This window comes from Schistocerca nitens, chromosome 4 (genome assembly GCF_023898315.1).
Source record: "Schistocerca nitens isolate TAMUIC-IGC-003100 chromosome 4, iqSchNite1.1, whole genome shotgun sequence".
Lineage (NCBI taxonomy): Eukaryota > Metazoa > Arthropoda > Insecta > Orthoptera > Acrididae > Schistocerca > Schistocerca nitens.
Window position 1 is genome coordinate 912,978,575 of NC_064617.1, and position 24,388 is coordinate 913,002,962.

Consider the following 24,388-nt stretch of genomic DNA (forward strand, 5'->3'; position numbering starts at 1 on the left):
TTAATAAAAATGACAATTCCATGTATGTTAATTAACATACAGGTGAATCATGTAGAACTTGCACCTCAAATAATGCGGAAATTGAGAGTCCTGCTGGCGTGTGGTTTTCACAGAATGGATTGATCAGGGGCTCGTATTTTTAGCCAATAAGAAGATTGTAACAATACTTAAAAAGTGTATTTTTTGTGCAAACATAATCTTTTTTAAATGGAACAATGCATATTGACATTAACAAACTAAAAGTACGATAAATTAGTATGTCAGTGGTGGTAGTTGCAGGGTTGTAATGAGGGGCTGTTTACAAGAGATATCGTAGTTTGAAAGGTTTCCACGCTGACCCTTATTTGCGCCACCGTGCAGTTGATAGGTACGATGCTGTTATGCTTGCTTAAAGTGTGGTTGTGTGCTCCTTGAGTGCATTGCGACTTACTAGTCAGTTTGAGAGTGACAGTCCAAGCTCAAATGGCTCCAAGCACTATGGGACTGAACATCTGTCGTCATCAGTCCCCTAGACTTAGAACTCCTTGAACCTAACCAACCTAAGGACATCACACACATCCATGCCCGATGCAGGATCCGAACCTGCGACCATAACAGCAGCTTGGTTCCCGAGTGAGGCCCCTAGAACAGTCCAAGCAAAGGGTTGTGAGTGGACGGTGGGATTTGCCAATACGGAAAAAGCCGACATGCTCATCGTGTGTGGAGAGTGTAGCACGAATGCAGTTCGTTCTTGTACGGTGTTTGCGGCAAGATATCCCAATAGACATCACCCACCTTGGCAGTTATGTATCAACGTCCTCAACCACTTACGTGAAATTGGTAAAGACCTAGACAACGTAACAAGTGACGACAGAAGAGTGGGAAATTAATGTCGTTGCTGCTGTTGCAGTTGATTCACGCGTTAGCTCCCACGCAGTCGCACAAGGAAGTGGCACGAGTCAGGCAAGTGTCCTACGCATTCTCGATCGACATAGGTTCCATCCCTATCATGTCTCTCCCCGTAAGGATCTACATGGAAACGATTATGAACTTCTGTATATGGGCATTAAGACAAGACACTTGTGTGTATCATGTATCTTGTTTAGTCATGAAGCCACATTTGCCAATGATTGCCGGGTAAAGTGCCGAAACATGGGCTATTAGTCTGTCGACAATCCACCCTGGCTTCGTCAGGTGGAACGTCAGCGTCCGTGGAGTGTGACGGTGCGTTGTAGAATAGCGAACTATCAGCACATAGGCTCGTCTTTCATGGAACGCGCACAAGTACCGCATCCTCCTAACAGACAATCTTCCACGGATGGCCTGCAGGCTAGGAGGAACCTGTGGTACCAACAGGATGGCTGTCCAGCCTACAGAGCACGAAGTACTACAGAATGCCTTCACGAATTGTTTCCAAATCGTTGGATTGGACGCAGATGGCCTGTACCTTTGCCGGCCCGTTCCCTGGATTTGACGCCTGTAGACTTTTTTCTGTGGAAAAGCTAAAAGACGGTGTCTACAGGACATACCAACTACACGCGATGACGTGGAACGAAGTATTATTGCAGTCTGCTCGGACATCTGCGCTGAAATGCTAGCACGTTGCAACACTCATTCCATATCTTACTGGAAGCGTATATTCCCGCTGCCGGTGGCCAATTTGACACAACCTGTGATAGTCAGTTGTCCAGTTTCTGGTCAGAATTCACGTAACTAGTGTATGCACTTGTGATGTTCTTTAGTGAGTGCTACTACAAGTACTGTACAAGTAACGGTGTGGGAACTTTTCGAAATACGATATCTCGTAAACGACTCGTACTAGAATCCTACAACAAACACCGATGACATCCTGATTTACCCAACTTTTAATTTTTTAATGTCAGCAGGCATTATTCCATTTAAAAAGTGCATATCTGCGGAAATATACACTTTCTAAGTATTATTACAATCTGTTTGTTGGGTAACACTACGAGCCACTGCATACCAACCCATTCTGTGAAAACCGCAATATCTGCGGAGAAAGTTTTAGGTGATTCACCCTGTGTATTTAATGAATTGTAGTATCGTAAGTATTAAAACTGAACGAAAAAAAAAAAAAACGAAACAAATAATGGCCGAAACAAGACTCAAGCCAGCGATCACCAACCTCGAGGGCTACTGCTTTTTTTCCCCTGTTTATTTGGTGATTCACGGGAATTCTCGTAGAACATGCACCTATGTTGAAAAGTATCCATCGGCTGGGAATCACTCCTGGCCCCCACATCATAGATGACCATCCTAGCACAGTGCTGTGTTGGCTGTCGAAACATTTACCTTTCTTTAGGGTATTATAGACACTGGAAAAACTTCACAGTCGATTTTGACGTTCTCGAGAATTTTTGAAAGTTGCATCTTTTGCCGTTTGTGGGAAATTGATATTTGAGTTCTGAATTTCACATGCCATAAATACGCTGAAGGGCCAAGGAAAGTGGTACACCAGCCTAATGTCGTGTAGGGCCTCCGCGAGCACGCAGAAGTGCCGCAACACGACGTGCCATGGGCTAGTCTAAAGTCTGAAGTACTGCTGGAGGGAACTGACACCATGAATCCTTCAGGTCTGTCCTCAAATCCGTAAGAGTACAAGGGGGTGGAGATCTCTTCTGAACAGCGCGTTGAAAGGCATCCCAGATATATTCAGTAATGAACAAGTCTGGGGAGTTTGGTAGCCAGTGGAAGTGTTTAAATTCAGAAGACTGTTCCTGGGGCCACTCTGTAGCAATTCTGACCGAACGATTGGGGTGTCTCATTTTCCTGCTGGAATTTCCCAACTCCATCGGAATGCACAATGGAGATGACTGGATGCATGTGATCAGAAAGGATGCTTACGTATGCGTCGCAAATCAGAGTCGTATCTAGACGTATCAGGGGTCTCCTATCACCAAATGCACACGCCCCACACCATTACAGAGCCTCCACCAGATTGAAGAGTCTCCTGATGATATGCAGGGTTCATGGATTCATGAGGTTGTCTCCATGCCCGTACACGTGCATCCGCTCGATACAATGTGAAACGAGACTCGTCCGACAAGGCAACATATTTCCAGTCATCAACAGTCCAATGTCGGTGTTGACGAGCCCAGGTGCAATGTACAGCTTTGTGTAGTGCAGTCATCAAGGGGACACGAGCGGGTCTTCGACTCCGAAAGCCCATATCGATGATGTTTCGTTGAATGGTTCGCACGCTGACACTTGTTGATGGCCTAGCACTGAAATCTGCAGCAATTTGCGGACAGGTTGCAGTTCTGTCACGTTCAACGATTCTCTTCAGTGTCGTTGGTCCTGTTCTCGTAGGATCTTTTTCCGACCGCAGCGATGTCGGAGATTTGATGTTTCACTGGCCTCCTCATATTCACAGTACACTAGTGAAATTGTCGTACGGGAAAATCCCCGCTTCATCGCTGCCTCGGAGATGCTGTGTCCCATCGCTCGTGCGCAGACTATAACACCACGTTCAAACTCCCTGAAACCTTGATAACCTGTCGTTGTAGAAGCCGTAAGCGATCTAACAACTGCGCCAGACACTTGTTGTCTTACATAGGCGTTGTCGACCGCAGTACAGTATTCTGCCCATTCACATATCTCTGTATTTGAATACACACCCCATACCAGTTCATGTGGCGCTTCAGTGTAGAAAAAAAAAGTACAAAAATTGAATTTCCATGTGGTCTCCTTGTAAGTGAAAAAAGGAAATATCTTTTGTAGAAAAGGTATGCAGTGTCTTTACTCGGGGGTTGTTGTACAGTGGGATCAGGTTACGGATATGAGAAAAAGATCTGCCGATTCACAATACTTTATTGGTTCGATAAAACAACGTTGGCGTTACAGGGTCGTTCGTCCGGTGGTGGCAGTCAGTGCGGTGCAGTGAGCAGGTCGCCTAGCCGAGCAGGTAGTAGGAGTAGGCGGGGTAGTAGTAGCCGTAGTAGAACTGCTCGCTGGGCGCCAGCGACTCGCGGCCGGCCGGCTCGGGGGCGGCAGCGGGCGCGGCCTGCCTCAGGGGCAGCGGAAGCGGCTGGGGGCGAGCCGGGGGAGCGGGGACCGCCGCCGATAGCGCCAACACGCCCACCATCAGCAGCAGCGGTAACACCTGTGGGCAAGGACCGCGTCACAAACCAACGTCTCACTGTGGGGAGGGCGTACCTTCCAGTTGTAGAATACGTAAAAATACAGATACAATGCACTGCCGGAAAGAAATTGGTACACTCACGATTTATTGTTGCAACAGTGCATACGGAGTTCATGAAATTATTAAATTTACGGCCAAAAGCGTAAGCGATTCTGAGGCACCAGGTATCGAGCCATGCTGAAACATTCATATTAGCACGTGGTGTAGCCTCCAAGGACAGCAATGCAGGTGCTGACACTGGTATCCAGTTGATCGTACAGATGGCGAATACTGTCCTGGGATATGTGATGCCACACCTGCTGAGCCTCTTCACGTAGTTCTGTGAGAGATATCGGTTGACGAGTCGTAAGAGTCACTTCTCCTTCCATCATAACCGACACGTGCTGTGTTGGAGACAAGTCTGGAGATAGTGCTCGCCAGGGTTCCTGCAAGTTCCTGCAAGTCTCGCAGAGCACAGTGTGCTGGGGAGCATTATACTGTCCGACCAAAACATCACCTTACTGTTGCAAGAACAGCAAAAGAATGATTATTGTGACCTCCAGAAACATCAAACGTGAACGAGAGTTGCAGTTTATCGCACACCAGAGCATAAGGCCTGGGGTGGGGCCACTGTGTCTTGGAGGAATACATTCTAGGAGACAGCGCTTACCAGGCCTACGTCGTACGTGCAAACGGCCATCGTTTACGTGCAGGCAGAACCTGCTTTCATTGCTGAAGATCATGGCTCGCTATTCCATCTTCCCAGTGATGCTCTTACGACACAATCCGAGTCGGGCACGTCGGTGATGTGTGGAGTGAGTGAAAGACGGGCAAGAGGTGTACATGCCCCTAGTCCCATAGCTAACATCCGTTTCGCAACAGTTCGTGTTGACACGTCTGGGCTGACAAGTCCTCTTATTTGTGCTGTGGTAATTCCTCAGTCTGTCACTGCTGATCATACAATACTGCGATACTGGCGGACGTCTGTGCTGCGTGTAATTGCACAGCTAGCGCAACACGTCCAAACTGTGTAGCAGTTCTCCGAAAGGACCTTCCCGCCACTTGGAAGGGCACAATTTGCCCCACTGAAAACTCGCTCAGTTTGTTGTAGGAAGCACGAGTGCGCCACACTAGAGCCTTCTGGCTGTCAGCATTCCCCATAAACGGGTAGGCACAGCTGAGGCTCTAGTAGCTATTCCACTACGCCACCTATTGTCGGACAACGTTGATACCAGTAACAGTACATCTACTATCCCCCAGGTGTACTGTTTTTTTCTTCTGGCGGTGTATGAGGTGAAGATACATTAAAAAGATTAGGAGACAAAATCTGTCTCAGAGTCCCTTAAAAAGAGCCGGGGCATGTTAGTGGAACAACGGCTCCAAAATCCATCAAACGTTGGCTGTTGATGCCATAAACCTTTATTCACCTCCAGTTTCGATCAACCGATCGATCATCAACAGGTGCTGAAATAGCCTGCATGATATCATTCTCTTTGCTTCACTGGAACTAAATGCATTTCGCTGTTAAAATCAGTTTTAGTGATACAGAAATGGTTTTTATTGTGTATTTTAGCTTCACAGTAATGAAGATATTACCGAGGCTGATTAAATAATTTTACAACACTTTGTAAGGTGCCTCTTACGCGAAGAAGACTTTTTTGCCAGTTTTAATAAATTATTGTCTCTTATTGATGTATTCACGATGGTTAGGAAGTGCTGTAGTCCGTAGCCAGCCATGAGTCGGAGAGCATTTCCCACGCTGGCTGGCTAGGTGACGAAGCGACCATATGTCGCGCGTAGTGGGGTGGGGATCGTCGCTGGATCGTAGCAACAAACGTCAGCCTGGGAAATATACATGACGGGAAGTACCGCCATCTTGGCACCAAAGTCACCGATTTTGTTTATTTATATTTAATTATTAAACTCATTTATGACAACATGAATACTAGGAGGAGCCTCTGGATGTTTAAAACTATTTATTATAATTTTGCCTCGTTAAAATTAACACCTCTTCATTAACAAATGCATATTTTAGTAAGTACGAACTTGATCGAAAATCCACGAACTGTGACGAAACTAGTAAGAGATACGGACTGCGCGCCAAAGTCGGCAGTTTGCGTTAAGAGCTCTTCCTGTCTTGTTCGATGGTAGCCATGCTCTCGGTTACGAGTAGTTTGTGACATGAGTGTTTCATTCTTGATCTAATAGGAATAAAAGTGATATTACGGCATTCTGAATGTTAATTTCGAGTAAATAGATACCCCAAAGTTGATCGACAGCAGCTTCAGATAATTAGCTTCCACCGACAGACACATCCAATACACCAATGAAGAATCTGCACGGGACGACATTTACGAGAGCTGCACCGCGCACAGGTAGGAGGAAATCCGACGACACGACCCACCAAGGAGGATCAAGGAAGGTCCGACTTACACCCGCAAATTCCGGGTGGATATGCTGACCAGTTATACTGTACGTCACATATACCACCCTCTACGGACTCACGGCTAAGCTGAGTAATAACAGTATCAGTTTAGAAGCGAGGGGATCTTGCAGCTTTTTGCTTCACAGTAATGAAGATATTACCGAGACTGATTAAATAATTTTACAACAACAGATGATGATCACTTAATTCAAAGTGGTCTTAAAAAGTGAGCAGCTCTTGGTTATTCTTAATTATGAGTTTCTTGAAATGCCTACTATCTGTGGATCATCACATAGACAAAATTATTAGAATATGCCAAACAGATGGTAGCGGATATAGGCGTTATGTAGAGATGAAAGACCTGAACACGATAGGCATAGATCGAGAACAGTATCAAACCAACTGAAAGACTGTCGAAGTAAGAACAAGGCCAAGATATTTACTGGAGATTTTGGCCTTAGGTATACATTGATGCTAGGACAAAGAGCAAAGTTTCGGCCTGACAATCCTTGCCGGCCGCGGTGGTCTCGCGGTTCTAGGCGCGCAGTCCGGAGCCGTGCGACTGCTACGGTCGCAGGTTCGAATCCTGCCTCGGGCATGGATGTGTGTGATGTCCTTCGGTTAGTTAGGTTTAAGTAGTTCAAGTTCTAGGGGACTGATAACCACAGCAGTTGAGTCCCATAGTGCTCAGAGCCATTTGAACCATTTTTTTTGACAATCCTTGTGTTTATTTTCCACGTGGTCGCACTTCAGATCGCTACACTTTGTCTAACGTTTATTCAGTAAGTGGGTTGTGTCTCTAATTGGCTTGGTTAACATCCCTCTAAGGATCCTTCTTTATAAGCGGGACGATTTCTTTGAAAAATACACTACCTTAGCCAATTTGTTCCCCGTCTCTAATGACGTAGTCATAACGAGATAGTAATAATTTGCGTGTGTTTTACAACCAATTTTGTGTGTGGGGCTAACTAGTGAATCGACGGTGCCAAATCTGCTGAACAAGCTACATGTATCTAAAACTTGTACTTAATTCGGCCATTTGGTTCCTGCCAATCCATTTTTATGTAAAGGTGTACTGTCCTGTCTTTCAATTTTGTTTTTTTGTTTCAGGTTTCTGCACATGTAAAAGAGGCGATCCAAATGTTTACGTTTGAGGGCGTTCCTGCAGCATATTACAAGGTAGCGCGACTCCGATGCGAATATATAAGCACTGACATACTGGCAGGGGACTAGGGTGGCATTTGTGTCTCTTCAAAGTGCCTGCAGTAAATGGGAAAACGAACTATGGCGGCGTTATAACCAAATGGATCCTAACGGGACCAACGTGCTATTATCCTTTTCACGGCTGCCGACGCTCTTCACGTGAATGATCCTTAACAGAAGTACGGACACATTTGTATACCGGCGTACATTTCTTTCACGTTATTTTATTTAATGTTTTAAATGGAGGAGGGAAATGCTTACAAACCCATACCAAACTGCGAGAGAATTACTATAGATGGAATACCTTCCAAAACAGATAATTTTATGGGGTCATGGCTAGAAAACCGTACAGATCTAATTTGCATCCGACTTTCATCAACATGCACCATGTGCCAGCGTAAGAAAAGTAAAATTTCATTAACAACAGCATCTTCACCGTTTTAGTCTGAGAATTTTTTTCATTGCCATAACGAGACCAGCATTAGATAATTTTTATGCGGCCTCTATATTTACTTACGTCAGTACCTTCAGTTTATTGAACGAGATAAAATATTTAAAAAATGAGATATTGACTTTTTTTTTAAGAATACTTAGACACTATTTCTAGAAAATGTTAGATAAGATGCAAAAATAAGTTCTCATATAATTTCATATACTTACTATTAAATTGCAGACAATGATATCGCTCTGCCGTCTGTGCGAGTCTTAGTGTTTAGAGACAGGTGAGGTACATATAATTTTTCGCAGTTAATGGATAACGTAAAGACGTCACCGAGCGAGGTGGCGCAGTGGTTAGCACACTGGACTCGCATTCGGGAGGACGACGGTTCAATCCCGTCTCCAGCCATCCTGATTTAGGTTTTCCGTGATTTCCCTAAATCGTTTCAGGCAAATGCCGGGATGGTTCCTTTGAAAGGGCACGGCCGATTTCCTTCCCCATCCTCCCCTAATCCGAGCTTGCGCTCCGTCTCTAATGACCTCGTTGTCGACGAGACGTTAAAACAACACTAACCTAACCTAACCGTAAAGACGTCCTCAACCAGAAGGTGCCTCAACCATCGCAAGGGTTTTACCAGGTGTGGGATCCTGCCCACACGTCTCTTATGGGATGCCTAAAGGATGCTGCTTTCTCGGATACCTATGCAACAATTCAAACAAATCATATTAATAGTTTTTATTACAATAAAGAAGATTGACAATACTTAACTTTGGATTTACAACGAGTTGTTGCAAGCGATGGGCGACATCGGTGTCTTTTACTATCTACGATGTCCATGCAAGTTTGTCAGACAGTTTCCGGATCACTAATAAAGATTACCGTAGTGCTCACTTCTAAGGCATGGTGTCTACCAGCGTCCCTCTTCTACTGTCCCCTAGTAATGTCCGGCCGAGGCTGTCAGGAGCGGCAATTATACTCTCTTCTTGTAGAGGCTGCTCCTGTCGTGGTGCGGTCCTAGTCAGCGAACTATTGGCTGACGTCGTCTCACAGCCTTCTCTGCTCTTGCGGTTCTTCATCTTCGTGTTACGCCGAAACATCAGGCATCCTCCTGTTCCCCGTTCCCTCGATATTTGAAATGACTTATCCGGTCAGATATAGCCGACGTTCAGATCAGCTTCAACTTAAAAAAAAAAAAAAAAAAAGCGGTGGAAAATAATTACCATATGTGGTAGATACGAAGAGAAAGGCATGCGAGAGCCATTTTTGTAAACTGTCTATGTCGACAGATACCTAATGCAATAAATGTCTGGTGCAGTCACGTGCATCCTCAAGGTAGACCAATGAATGTGCAGAGAAAAGTGTAGCAGCAAGCATCATCGTAAGTCGGAGAAACTTACCACCGTGAATACTTACGGGAGATATGCTCTCTAACGAGGGGCAGTGGGCCGTACTTCGGTAGCTAAGTTGGCGGAGCACATTCCCGCAAAATGCAGAGGTCCCGAGCTCGAGTCTCGGTCCGCCACACAGTTTAAATCTGCCAGGAAGTTTCGTTGGAAACATTTTACATGCAACGACAATCGGTAGTTTATGAGGGATTTCCAGTGTCACTTGCATACACTGAACTGTTTGTATTATTAGACGTTAATGTAACATAAATTTATACAGTACTAAATTAGAATCGAACACAAGTCGTAATTATGGCGTAGGGCTTATCTATCACTATGGGAATGACGTCACTAGCCACGAGAATGAATGTGGTATCGTCAGCTGAAATGAGAAGGAAGTTTTTTTTCCAATAGAACTTGCATGGGCGATTGTTGCGGCAAGGGTCATGACAAACATTTAGCAGACGGCAGATGTGTCTGTAATTTGAAGAGGCCGCTGTATAGCCTTTTTTTGTTTTTTGGTCATCCGTCTACTGACTGGTTTGATGCGGCCCGCCACGAATTCCTTTCCTGTGCTAACCTCTTCATCTCAGAGTAGCACTTGCAACCTACGTCCTCAATTATTTGCTTGACGTATTCCAATCTCTGTCTTCCTCTATAGTTTTTGCCCTCTACAGCTCCCTCTAGTACCATGGAAGTCATTCCCTCATGTCTTAGCAGATGTCCTATCATCCTGTCCCTTCTCCTTATCAGTGTTTTCTACATATTCCTTTCCTCTCCGAATCTGCGTAGAACCTCCTCATTCCTTACCTTATCAGTCCACCTAATTTTCAACATTCGTCTATAGCACCACATCTCAAATGCTTCGATTCTCTTCTGTTCCGGTTTTCCCACAGTCTATATTTCACTACCATACAATGCTGTACTCCAGACGTACATCCTCAGAAATTTCTTCCTCAAATTAAGGCCGGTATTTGATATTAGTAGACTTCTCTTGGCCAGAAATGCCTTTTTTGCCATAGCGAGTATGCTTTTGATGTCCTCCTTGCTCCGTCCGTCATTGGTTATTTTACTGCCTAGGTAGCAGAATTCCTTAACTTCATTGACTTCGTGACCATCAATCCTGATGTTAAGTTTCTCGCTGTTCTCATTTCTACTACTTCTCATTACCTTCGTCTTTCTCCGATTTACTCTCGAACCATACTGTGTACTCATTAGACTGTTCATTCCGTTCAGCAGATCATTTAATTCTTCTTCACTTTCACTCAGGATAGCAATGTCATCAGCCAATCGTATCATTGATATCCTTTCACCTTGTATTTTAATTCCACTCCTGAACCTTTCTTTTATTTCCATCATTGCTTCCTCGAAGTACAGATTGAAGAGTAGGGGCGAAAGGCTACAGCCTTGTCTTACACCTTTCTTAATACGAGCACTTCGTTCTTGATCGTCCACTCTTATTATTCCCTCTTGTTTGTTGTACATATTGTATATGACCCGTCTCTCCCTATACCTTACCCCTACTTTTTTCAGAATGTCGAACAGCTTGCACCATTTTATATTGTCGAATGCTTTTTCCAGGTCAATAAATCCTATGAAAGTGTCTTGATTTTTCTTTAGCCTTGCTTCCATTATTAGCCGTAACGTCAGAATTGCCTCTCTTGTCCCTTTACTTTTCCTAACGCCAAACTGATCGTCACCTAGCGCTTTCTAAATTTTCTTTTCCATTCTTCTGTATATTATTCTTGTGAGCAGCTTCGATGCATGAGCTGTTAAGCTGATTGTGCGATAATTCTCGCACTTGTCAGCTCTTGCCGTCTTCGGAATTGTGAGGATGATGCTTTTCCGAAAGTCAGATGGTATGTCGCCAGACTCATATATTCTATACACCAACGTGAATAGTCGTTTTGTTGCCACTTCCCCCAATGATTTTAGAAATTCTGATGGAATGTTATCTATCCCTTCTGCCTTATTTGACCTTAAGTCCTCCAAAGCTCTTTTAAATTCCGATTCTAATACTGGATCCCCTATCTCTTCTAAATCGACTCCTGTTTCTTCTTCTATCACATCAGACAAATCTTCACCCTCATAGAGGCTTTCAATGTATTCTTTCCACCTATCTGCTCTCTCCTCTGCATTTAACAGTGGAATTCCCGTTGCACTCTTAATGTTACCACCGTTGCTTTTAATGTCACCAAAGGTTGTTTTGATTTTCCTGTATGCTGAGTCTGTCCTTCCGACAATCATATCTTTTTCGATGTCTTCACATTTTTCCTGCAGCCATTTCGTCTTAGCTTCCCTGCACTTCCTATTTATTTCATTCCTCAGCGACTTGTATTTCTGTATTCCTGATTTTCCCGGATCATGTTTGTACTTCCTCCTTTCATCAATCAACTGAAGTATTTCTTCTGTTACCCATGGTTTCTTCGCAGCTACCTTCTTTGTACCTATGTTTTCCTTCCCAACTTCTGTGATGGCCGTTTTTAGAGATGTCCATTCCTCTTCAACTGTACTGCCTACTGCGCTATTCCTTATTGCTGTATCTATAGCGTTAGAGAGCTTCAAACGTATCTCGTCATTCCTTAGTACTTCCGTATCCCACTTCTTTGCGTATTGATTCTTCCTGACTAATGTCTTGAACTTCAGCCTACTCTTCATCACTACTATATTGTGATCTGAGTCTATATCTGCTCCTGGGTACGCCTTACAGTCCAGTATCTGATTTCGGAATCTCTGTCTGACCATGATGTAATCTAATTGAAATCTTCCCGTATCTCCCAGCCTTTTCCAAGTACACCTCCTCCTCTTGTGATTCTTGAACAGGGTATTCGCTATTACTAGCTGAAACTTGTTACAGAACTCAATTAGTCTTTCTCCTCTTTCATTCCTTGTCCAAGGCCCATATTCTCCTGTAACCTTTCCTTCTACTCCTTCCTCTACAACTGCATTCCAGTCGACCATGACTATTAGATTTTCGTCCCCCTTTACATACTGCATTACCCTTTCAATATCCTTACACACTTTCTCTATCTGTTCATCTTCAGCTTGCGACGTCGGCATGTATACCTGAACTATCGTTGTCGGTGTTAGTCTGCTGTCGATTCTGATTAGAACAACCCGGTCACTGAACTGTTCACAGTAACACACCCTCTGCCCTACCTTCCTATTCATAACGAATCCTACACCTGTTATACCATTTTCTGCTGCTGTTGATATTACCCGATACTCATCTGACCAGAAATCCTTGTCTTCCTTCCACTTGACTTCACTGACCCCTACTATATCTAGATTGAGCCTTTGCATTTCCCTTTTCAGATTTTCCAGTTTCCCTACCACGTTCAAGCTTCTGACATTCCACGCCCCGACTCGTAGAACGTTATCCTTTCGTTGATTATTCAATCTTTTTCTCATGGTAACCTCCTCCTTGGCAGTCCCCTCCCGGAGATCCGAATGGGGGACTATTCCGGAATCTTTTGCCAATGGAGAGATCATCATGACACTTCTTCAATTACAGGCCACATGTCCTGTGGATACACGTTACGTGTCTTTAATGCAGTGGTTTCCATTGCCTTCTGCATCCTCATGTCGTTGATCATTGCTGTTTCTTCCGCCTTTAGGGGCAATTTCCCACCCCTAGGACAAGAGAGTGCCCTGAACCTCTATCCGCTCCTTCGCCCTCTTTGACAAGACCGTTGGCAGAATGAGGCTGACTTCTTATGCCGAAAGTCTTCGGCCGCCAATGCTGATTATTTATCAAAATTTAGGCAGTGGTGGGGATCGAACCCAGGCCTGAAGACGTTTTGATTTTGAATCAAAGACGCTACCCTTTTTTTGTGTTTGGTCGTTGCGGACGTCACCTGACATCCGTTAAAGTTCGTTTTGTTGATCTTTCGACTCAGTTTTGTTATTACAGAGGCCAACCAGCTCTCTGACCGAACACGCTGAGCTACCGTGCCGGCAACCCCTAGACCACGGTTACATGCCATTACCTAGGGTGAAAGTGGCGTCACGATACTTTAGTCGTTGAGATCGTCGACCTCACGTTGTTTATGATCAGAAAAACAATAGAAAAATAATTCGGAGTGTTTGTTTGTTACTTATTAAGCTAAAGGGAAACGACGACCTCGAACATACATATCAAGCTGTGGATCCGCAACCCTGGAAAATATACGACTAAAAAGTAAGTATATGCAAGGGGAGCTCATTTTAATGTCAATTTAAAAAACAATAACTAGATCTCAAATCGATATGTGACACTCGTCTGACAGTACACGCTATAAAGCACTGTGGCAGGACTGTCTCACATTTGCGTCTTTTTTTCAGTATATCTAGTTATTCACATTCACTGATAATCATTGATCTTTATCTTTCCCACACTCTTTTTTTCATTAATTGAACTATTAAATAGGCAAACTAAACATCTGTAAAGGGTGGAATCGAGGTTCCTTCACGGCACCAGGACAGAAGATTAGCAGGTGAGTATAACTTCCTGTCTGACAGCGGATAGTAGCAGGCAGAACATTGTCCCACTGCAGCCACAAACGATCCTTTGCGACTGACTATTGACGGTTGCCGCTTTGAACGGTTGCTACAAGCGTAAGTTTTGTGAGGTGTAAGTTGATGGCAATTAACAAAACTTCAGATCCACTGTCATCTGTGTAAGTCTGACCCTACATAAATCTTTTAAATTTAGTGTTCATTCTATACTCAGGAGATAGAGCGGGCTATTGGAGATACGACACATCGATGCGTGCCCTTTGTTTCTGCCAAATTCCAGGCGTTTCGTATCGGTCAGATACCAAGCGGTGTGTTGGAGGGGCAGTGGGAGACCAGATTGCGAATATCTGGGCTCACTTTTTACGCGACTGCACGGGAGTTGCGGAGTGGCGTGCTGGGGCGTGCTCCCCCGCACGTCGTGATGACGTCTGCCGGTGCGCGACTCTGTCCTGTGGTTGTCTGACTTCCGGCAGCAACGCAGTGTTACCGTGAACTGTCGTATCGGAAAGCAACGGCGAATCACTACGACAGTTGCGTATATCTGAACATGCTAGAGTTCAAATAATAGTAACATTAATAAAACTGTGACAGTCAGAAAGAACGGCTCAGATTCGAAATCTTTTAGTTTGTAGCGGACGGTACTTCTGGCATCACTATAACTACTTCCGTTCCCTCTCCCATTCGGTAAAAACGCGTCTCGGTGGTACAGCTGTAGGTAAGCATACGTATAACTATTCGATTATCGTCACTTTGCGAGCTGTTAAATGGGTGGAAATGAATAGGTCATTAGAGCTGGACCACTGTCTCAGCTGCTAGAAGGATGATAAAAAAAATCGTTCTGGGAACCACTCAAGCATTTTCTTTAAGCGATTTAGTGAAACATCGGAAAAGCGTAAAGCTCCACGGCCAAATAGAGATTTCAACCATTGGCCAACTAAACACAAATCCACTGTTTTCAAGATAAGAATGTCGGAGAAAGTGGTACGTTGAAAGACTCTTCTTGGAACGTAAACTGTGAGAATTTTGACAATAACACACCCAGTGATAGACAATTCCTCTCTTGAATGAGATTTTCACTCTGCAGCGGAGTGTGCGCTGATATGAAACTTCCTGGCAGATTAAAACTGTGAGTACCGGGCGTGAGTCGTGCTTCGGTAGCTCAGTTGGTGGAGCACTTGCCCGCGAAAGGCAAAGGTCCCGAGTTCGAGTCTCGGTCGGGCACACAGTTTTAATCTGCCAGGAAGTTTCATATCAGCGCACACTCCGCTGCAGAGTGAAAATCTCATTCTGGAAACATCCCCCAGGCTGTGGCTAAGCCATGTCTCCGCAATATCCTTTCTTTCAGGAGTGCTAGTTCTGCAGGTTTCGCAGGAGAGCTTCTGTAAAGTTTGGAAGGTAGGAGACGAGGTACTGGCAGAAGTAAGGCTGTGAGTACCGGGCGTGAGTCGTGCTTCGGTAGCTCAGTTGGTAGAGCACGTGCCCGCGAAAGGCAAAGGTCCCGAGTTCGAGTCTCGGTCGGGCACACAGTTTTAATCTGCCAGGAAGTTTCATATCAGCGCACACTCCGCTGCAGAGTGAAAATCTCATTCTGGAAACATCCCCCAGGCTGTGGCTAAGCCATGTCTCCGCAATATCCTTTCTTTCAGGAGTGCTAGTTCTGCAGGTTTCGCAGGAGAGCTTCTGTAAAGTTTGGAAGGTAGGAGACGAGGTACTGGCAGAAGTAAGGCTGTGAGTACCGGGCGTGAGTCGTGCTTCGGTAGCTCAGTTGGTAGAGCACGTGCCCGCGAAAGGCAAAGGTCCCGAGTTCGAGTCTCGGTCGGGCACACAGTTTTAATCTGCCAGGAAGTTTCATATCAGCGCACACTCCGCTGCAGAGTGAAAATCTCATTCTGGAAACATCCCCCAGGCTGTGGCTAAGCCATGTCTCCGCAATATCCTTTCTTTCAGGAGTGCTAGTTCTGCAGGTTTCGCAGGAGAGCTTCTGTAAAGTTTGGAAGGTAGGAGACGAGGTACTGGCAGAAGTAAGGCTGTGAGTACCGGGCGTGAGTCGTGCTTCGGTAGCTCAGTTGGTAGAGCACTTGCCCGCGAAAGGCAAAGGTCCCGAGTTCGAGTCTCGGTCGGGCACACAGTTTTAATCTGCCAGGAAGTTTCATATCAGCGCACACTCCGCTGCAGAGTGAAAATCTCATTCTGGAAACATCCCCCAGGCTGTGGCTAAGCCATGTCTCCGCAATATCCTTTCTTTCAGGAGTGCTAGTTCTGCAGGTTTCGCAGGAGAGCTTCTGTAAAGTTTGGAAGGTAGGAGACGAGGTACTGGCAGAAGTAAGGCTGTGAGTACCGGGCGTGAGTCGTGCTTCGGTAGCTCAGTTGGTAGAGCACTTGCCCGCGAAAGGCAAAGGTCCCGAGTTCGAGTCTCGGTCGGGCACACAGTTTTAATCTGCCAGGAAGTTTCAATTCCTCTCTTATAACGTCTGTCACTACAGATTGATGAGCATTTCCTTGACGCTCCTGCGCCTACTAAACGAGCTGGCGAGAAGTTAAAAGCGGTGGCTCGTTTTATTTTACAGGTTATTATTCCTTGCTGTAGGGGCTGTGATTTTTTGATATTTTTTGTCGAAACCAGCAAGGTAAAACAGAGGCCAATACTTCCACCACATCAAGTGGATTTAGTGCTCACGTACTTACAATGAGCCGTGAACACTTCCCAGTTTATCAATGGGGAATATTTGGACATGATTACTACTGTTATCGGTGCCATGCGTGCAATGGTCGTGCCAGGAGCGCGAATTGAATCTTTATACTGTCGTTAGTGGCGCGAGACCTGCACGACCTTATAGCAACCGTTATAGTTCTGCATTATTCTGTTACGCTAGGGGTGAGTTCACGTAAGAAAAGAGAGAGAATGTAAGATTAACGGACTCATTTATTAAAAGGTGAGAATCGAACAATAATACAACCAAATGAGGGTGGAGGGAAGAAAGATTCGAATTCAGCAGCCTGCCCCAACGTACGTTCATAACCAGCCACGATAGCAGGAGGAAAGGAATTTTAGTAACGATCGCCGTATTATCAGATAGAATCCAATTTAGTAAAGGAAGGGGTTGCAGGCGTGCAACGACCACCACCATGAAACAGCCAAAGACCGAGAAAGATGCTACTATGCTTGAATCGCTGGGTAGCCTCCCGTACTGAAGGAATAAAACCCGCAAGACGCGAAACTATTCACAATGACCTATCAGGTTCCCTCTGGGCCACAGGGCGCGAATCTACAGTGCACGTCGGTGCTCATGCTTACCGAACTTCATCTCCTGGAAGCAGCACCTCCGGTCTCCGGCACGGTCACACCAGAACTCCCCTACTGCCCCTTTGTCTACCACCCATCCGCGGAGGGCGGTTGGCGCCCGCCCGCGAAAAACGAGCGCGCTCCTGAACTGGACAATCATAGGGCCGGAATTTCACAGGGAGGCGACCTCGCGACGTTAAAATTGAGCAGAAATAGCGTTTACAAGGTTGGTAAGGCTGGTTGGGGAACTGAGAACAGGTGAAACTCTGGCCACTACTGAATGTTCAAACGACACCACGTGCTACCCTGGCGATCGGAAAAGCGATGGGAAATGGAAAGCCATCATGTCTGCTAGGAAGACTGCTGCCCTCGCCCATAAATAAAGAAAATTTCTAGCGCCAAGCTCCTCTCACAGATCAGTGTGAGACAAGCTGTAAAAATCGTCAGATAAATCAGGCGACCCATAGAAATGATTAATATTACCTGAATCATTATTTTACCGAATATCAGAATGCTGGGATTAGAAATATGAAATGCGAGCACTGAATGGTGAATGAAGTGCACGTCTTTCGAAATGCAGGTGCTTCTATGATCTTCTCCATTAACCATACCAGACAAGTAACACTTAATAAACCGACGAATCAGAGCTCGCTAAAGTATTTTGTAGGTGACTCACTTTTCCTTAGCATTTTTACAATGACTCTATCTGCTTTTCCTACAAGCTGTTTCTACGTGATCGTTCCCTCGTCAAACCGGACGATTGCTTCTACAATTTTAATGGTTGTTACATTTGCCAGTGATTTGTAGTCAGTCGTGTAACAGAAGAATGATGGGTCTTTTATGTTATTTATGTACGATACGTTACATGTACTTATGGTGACGGTCAAGTGCGAGTCTCAGACCTACGCTCCAATAATTTGCAGCTTCTCCAGCATACGTTTTCCTACATGTACAATCCTTATGGAGTGAAACTCTCTGGCAATTAAAACTGTTCGCCGGACCTTTGCCTTTCGCGAACAAATGTTCTATTGATTGAACTATCCAAGCACAGCTCACAACCCGCCTTCATAGGTTTACTGTTGGAAGGTATGAGATAAGTTATTGATGGAACAGAAGCTGTGAGGACGAGTAGTCATTCGTGATAGGATAGCTCAGTAAGTAGAGCACTTATCCGCGAAAGCAAAGGTCCCGGGTTCGAGTACCGGCGCGTTACAAGGTTTTAGTCTGCCAGGAAGTTTCGTATCAGTCTACATTCCACAGAAAAGTGGAAATTAATTCATTACGGGGTTTCTAATGTGGTGAACAATATTGCACTGAGTAAAGTCTTCTCAGGATTCTAGTCACCTCATGTAGTTGTAAATTCACGAGCTTTCAATCGTCTGCTCCTAGTGGTTAACTGCTATCTGGTTGTCGCGTAGTCGGTGGCCTTGTCGTTTGTAGCCACGATATCATGCTATGGTCCTGCCTTAGACATCAGTGGTACACAACCCCACAACAGGCCACAGCAGTCCACCCACCCCACCGCCGCCCCACACCGAACCCAGGGTTATTGTGCGGATCGGCCCCCAGTGCACCCCCCTCTCCCCTCCCCCCCCTTCACGGGAACGTCTCATACCAGAGGAGTGTAACCCCAAATGTTTTTGTGGTAGAGTATTTATGGTGTACGCGTACGTGGAGACAGTGCTTCCGCAGCAATCGCCGACATAGTGTAACTGAGGCCGAATACGGAGAACCAGCCCGCATTCGCCGATGTAGATCGAAAACAGCCTTAAAAACCATCCACAGACTGGCCGGCACACCGGACCTCGACACTAATCCGCCGGGCGGATTCATGAAGGGGACCGGCAAGGCTTCCCGCTTGGGGAGCAGCGTGATAGACCTCTCGGCTAGGCGGGCGCGCTATGACACGGCTACTTGTGCTCAGTCAATCTTCATTTGCCACACAAGCAAACGCTTACAATGGCCTGTTGCTTTTACGGCCTACGATGAACTGTTGCTTGAAGATAGCAAGTATATTCGCATATACAATATAGAATCGCAACAGGTTTGGTTTTTGGTTTTCTTCCTTCCGCTGAGCAGTATTATTTGATTTTTTTTTTCACGATCACTTAACTCAACATCTGGTATTTCGGCGTTGGTATGATGATTGAAATCGGGAACAGTATTACGATCTTCTCTGCAATGAAATGGTTCTGGAAAACAGAATTAATTATTTCGGGTTTTTCTCCGTCATTTTTCATGCAGTGTCAGAATGATTACCTAGCGGTTGTATGGACGATTTTGATCCAGCTACTGACTAGACGCAAAACGAAAATATTAGGATTCCTCAGGTCGGTTGGCAATATCCGAATTTCGAGTTATTTCAACGGTTCTAGCATTTCTCTCCTTACACTCATTTTGCCTTCGTTCGGAGGATGATTAGAACAGTATACTAACAACCTGTGATTAAAATTATGAAAAGATTGTTTTAGGTGTAACGTCAAAAGTCACCAAATGCACAGCCGTGAAACTAAGTGGAAACGTGAAAGGAAGGTGCTTACGTGCCACGGAGCGTCAAATGGTGTTCGGACATCCGTTTTGTCATGTCCTGACATTTCGTTGGTGTCATTCTGACGTGACAGTGAGACGTGTGTAGACGCATCTGATAAAGGAGGGTCGGACGTAGCTACTGGGCCAGAAGACGTGAGCTCTGTACGAGATGACCATCACGGCCATATATGGTCACCAGATCACGGCCCATACAAATCTTTCTACAACTCTGGCTCGGCGCTGGAAGGCCGCCACGACTCTGGACGTATTAGCATTGACGGTTCGACGCCCTCGGCTGCTGGCTGGACTCTTGGCACGCATGACACGCTGTGTCTGGCTGCAGTGGCCAAAGTGAACGCCTTCACTGGCGCATTTTCTATCACTTTCAGGGGTACCATTCTTAACCCAGACCTACAGTTAAGGTCGCACTGCAGTGTGGCCACAGTCTGTGAATCCGTATTGTTGATCGGCGTAGCTGAAAATCGTTTGCAGCACCACTAGAATAGCCGGCCGAAGTGGCCGCGCGGTTCTGGCGCTGCAGTCTGGAACCGCGAGACCGCTACGGTCGCAGGTTCGAATCCTGCCTCGGGCATGGATGTGTGTGATGTCCTTAGGTTAGTTAGGTTTAACTAGTTCTAAGTTCTAGGGGACTAATGACCTCAGCAGTTGAGTCCCATAGTGCTCAGAGCCATTTGAACCATTTTTGAACCACTAGAATAAGTAGGAGATCTCGCTTGTCATGTCCATGCCATTTATGGCAAAAAATGAGCAGGCATTATCAAATAATGATACCACTGCTGTCAATAGCAGCATGTTAGCTTGCCTATTGTATCGGAAATATGTGGAGTATGGTTAGCGGGCGACTCATCCGTCACGGCCTTCCATCTGCCACTGTCGATGCCCCAGCCTAGAAACCACATTTAGGGAGTTTCCAGGCCCTATCCTATTCCATGCTCTCATTTAGTATGTGACGTCTCAGACAAGACTACACATTAATCACGATCCAGAGTCCAGATTTTTAAATGCTGAACGTTCTAACCGTGCATCCAGCCATACGTTTTCTCCCATTTGCTCTACCGGGACACAGTATTTTATCAGCGCGGGAACTACAAAGACCTGAATCAGGACACCGCTTCCGCGTAAACCACCCGCTGTGAAAACTGCGTGCACTTCCAGGTAAGGCGACTGATGCGGCTACTGTCCCTGATCTGTGTTGTTTGTCGAGTTGCCCAAACACTGGAACGAAATACATGGATCGATGCGAATGGCCTACATGAAGATGCAGTAACACGAAATGATATTACCGTATACCATTCAGATATTATGCTTTTGCCATGCGACGGATATGGCGTACCAACTCGAACCCCGGTTTACTGCTTATCGTGAACGGTCGCCTTAACGTTAGGCTACATCAACACGCCTTGAGGCTCAGTGTTGCAGTTCCCACAGACCTCATGAGAGGATCTTTGGTATAAGTACTCGGAAAAATCAAAGGTGTAAACATGACTGAGCATCAGTCAGGGCTGGGTGAGTGCCCAAATAGCACAATGGTTAAGGCGACTATTCGCAAGAAGCAGGAAATCCCGGATGGAGTCCCTGTGTAGCGCAATTTTAAATTGTCACGATATTTTTCCTTACACTGCAGTCAGAAACCACAATGTCCCGTCCCTCTTCACTCCTACAACAAGAGATTTTGGCAGCAGTGTTGACATAAATAGGTGTCGTATGCTGTCCTCTCGATTCTTTGCTATTACAGAAGACTGGCTGATCGCTTCGTATCCGACTGATTTTTGACATTGGTGCCACTAGTACGACTACGTGAAAGCCAGAAATCTGAGTCATCAGCAGTGTTATTTCTTCTCTCCATTGCCCCGACCAGAGTACTGGAGAAACGTCTACAGTGAAGCGATATTGGTAACAGTCACTTTGGTCTCATAAGGAAATGCAGATGAGTAAGTGAGCACGAGCGGTAGTCATAAAATTATTAGATTTTGGTCACTCCTAATTGCGTATGCTTCGACCATTGAATATGAAAAGCTAGGATACTAACCTGCCCTCACACTGAGTACATGAGAATTTTTTGATTAGTTAAAAAAGTAACATTATTCTCCACCAACTTAGTGCATGACCAGTTTCGACAACGTAGATTTAAATAAGCTGATGAGGATTTTTAATAATCATTCTTTCCTGTGATAAAAATTTTTCTTGTGTAGAGATGACGATTTTAATCATCGTCATTTCAATATGTCCAAGAATTAAATATTTTTTTATTGAGTGTGAAAAGTAATTGATAATGATTGTTGTTTATCACCTGACCCTTGAAAGCAACAGTTGATAAATTATGTTGTTGTTGTTGTGGTCTTCAGTCCTGAGACTGGTTTGATGCAGCTCTCCATGCTACTCTATCCTGTGCAACTTCTTCATCTCCCAGTACCTACTGCTACCTACATCCTTCTGAATCTGCTTAGTGTATTGATCTCTTGGTCTCCCTCTACGATTTTTACACTCCACGCTGCCCTCCAATGCTAAATTTGTGATCCCTTGATGCCTCAAAACATGTCCTACCAACCGATCCCTTCTTCTAGTCAAGTTGTGCCACAAACTTCTCTTCTAGCTGTGTTGTCTTTCACGAATAGACCTCAAACTTTCACTTTTATTAATTCGTGCATCCTAGGTACGTGACAGCGACATTTCTAATGATTTTTGTTAGGATCCGCACCTGATATTACCTGCCTTACAGGGCCAGGGTGATGTTTATTTAGAATGTCTGCTTCACACCCTGGGCTTGGGAAGACATTTCATATGTCTTGTCCATTTGCGCGCTAAGTGGTAATGTAAGTCTGCACACATTAGTCCACTCGCTGTGCAGATACAAAGGTCGGAGTTACGACTTAATACATAACCCACCACAGGCTTCAATTAAAAGCCATTATGGCGTCTCCATCTCTGTACTGACCAGAGATGGTGAGCATGTGATGTAGGTGACGTTCTTACAGCTCTTTGGTCTACGTTGAAAGGCAGGTTGAGAACATCTGTCGAGCTTGATATTGCTCTGCACCTTCTGGAAAACCCCCCAGCATGCCTTTTCCACGCTATGACTCCAGAATCACGCTCAACGTTGACGGTCGAATGCACGGTCCGTCCGATGACGGCCTTACGTTTGTGATCGTTACGGCCAAAACAGTCTCTTGTGTCTCCAAAAAGCAGCTGCTATACTCACGAGAGCCTTCATGACGTCCTGATGAGAGTGAGGCAGCGTCTTGATGACAGCTGAGAGTCTGTACGCTGTACCCGCGTCCAGTGCGTGGCTTTATAGGCAGGGGCAGGGTGGCTTCTCTGTGAGGGAGTTCCAGCAGAGCGTAACGGCCGGCCACGTGGCTCCCCGGCACCAGCGTCTCTGGAAACACCGCTGGCACCAGAGTCAAGGCCTCGGCGGAGCGCCCTGCCCGCATGCAGAGTGCAGCGCGTGATCCCGCCAGCGACCTTCACCACACTAATGGCCGGGGTGACGCTGCTTAGGATGCTTCTGGAGCCTCAGCAATGAACGGCCGCGTAGCGCACCACGCAAGCAGCAGTCGCCTTCTGTAGCTTATCGTTACAGAATTTGGCGTAAAGGAAAAAGTAACAAAATTCGCGTGATGAAAACACCTACCATATCTAGAGTAAAATTTATGGGAGATATCTCTGTCACTTGAAACGAAGCCGGCCGCGGTGGCCGAGCAGTTCTAGGCGCTTCAGGCTGGAACAGCGCTGCTGCTACGGTTGCAGGTTCGAATCCTGCCTCGGGCATGGATGTGTGTGATGTTCTTAGGTTAGTTAGGTTTAAGTAGTTCTAAGTTCTAGGGGACTGATGACCTAAGATGTTAAGTCCCATAGTGCTCAGAGCCGTTTGAACCATTTTTATTTTTAACTTGAAACGAAAGTTGGTGTAAGCCTAATGGACGACTTATCATTTTTATTGCATACCTGTGTCTTGTAAAACGTTGTAAGGATGTGGAATTTGGAGCTTAAATCCGCAAAAAGGAACTAAGAGTTCTAGGAAAGAAATCGAATGAAATTAAACTTCCTGCCTTTTGCAGACAATTCTCAATAGTCTCAGAAAGTCTGAAAGAAGCTGGAAAGAATAGCCAATAGAAAAGGTCTCAGGATTTCAATTGAAAAATAAATTAGTGACAAACATAAAAAGAAACAAATATAATAACGCTTTTGCTAAAACACAACGAGGTAAAATATTTAAAAATATCGGAAAAAATACAGCAAAAACTCTAGAAAAACATGAAATGGATGCAAGCTTTACTAAGATGCACAGAGCATCTGATCTGTCATGCATTTAATTCCCACTTCTATTCCCTCCTTAATGTCCATTTCTAGCCAGCCACGGTGGCCGAGCAGTTCTAGGCGCTTCAGGCTGGAACAGCACTGCTGCTGCTACGGTTGCAGGTTCGAATCCTGCCTCGGGCATGGATGTGTGTGATGTCCTTAGGTTAGTTAGGTTTAAGTACTAAGT

The 24,388-nt window shown here is 45.4% G+C and overlaps 1 long non-coding RNA gene across 1 annotated transcript; it reads right to left on the bottom strand.

Moving 5' to 3' along the window:
* Window positions 1-3,792: 3,792 nt before the first annotated feature.
* LOC126253492 (uncharacterized) lies at window positions 3,793-23,303 on the bottom strand. Its single transcript, XR_007545971.1, has 2 exons — window positions 23,102-23,303; window positions 3,793-4,102 (listed from the first exon to the last, which is right to left on the bottom strand). It is a non-coding gene; the product is annotated as an uncharacterized LOC126253492 (long non-coding RNA).
* Window positions 23,304-24,388: the final 1,085 nt, after the last annotated feature.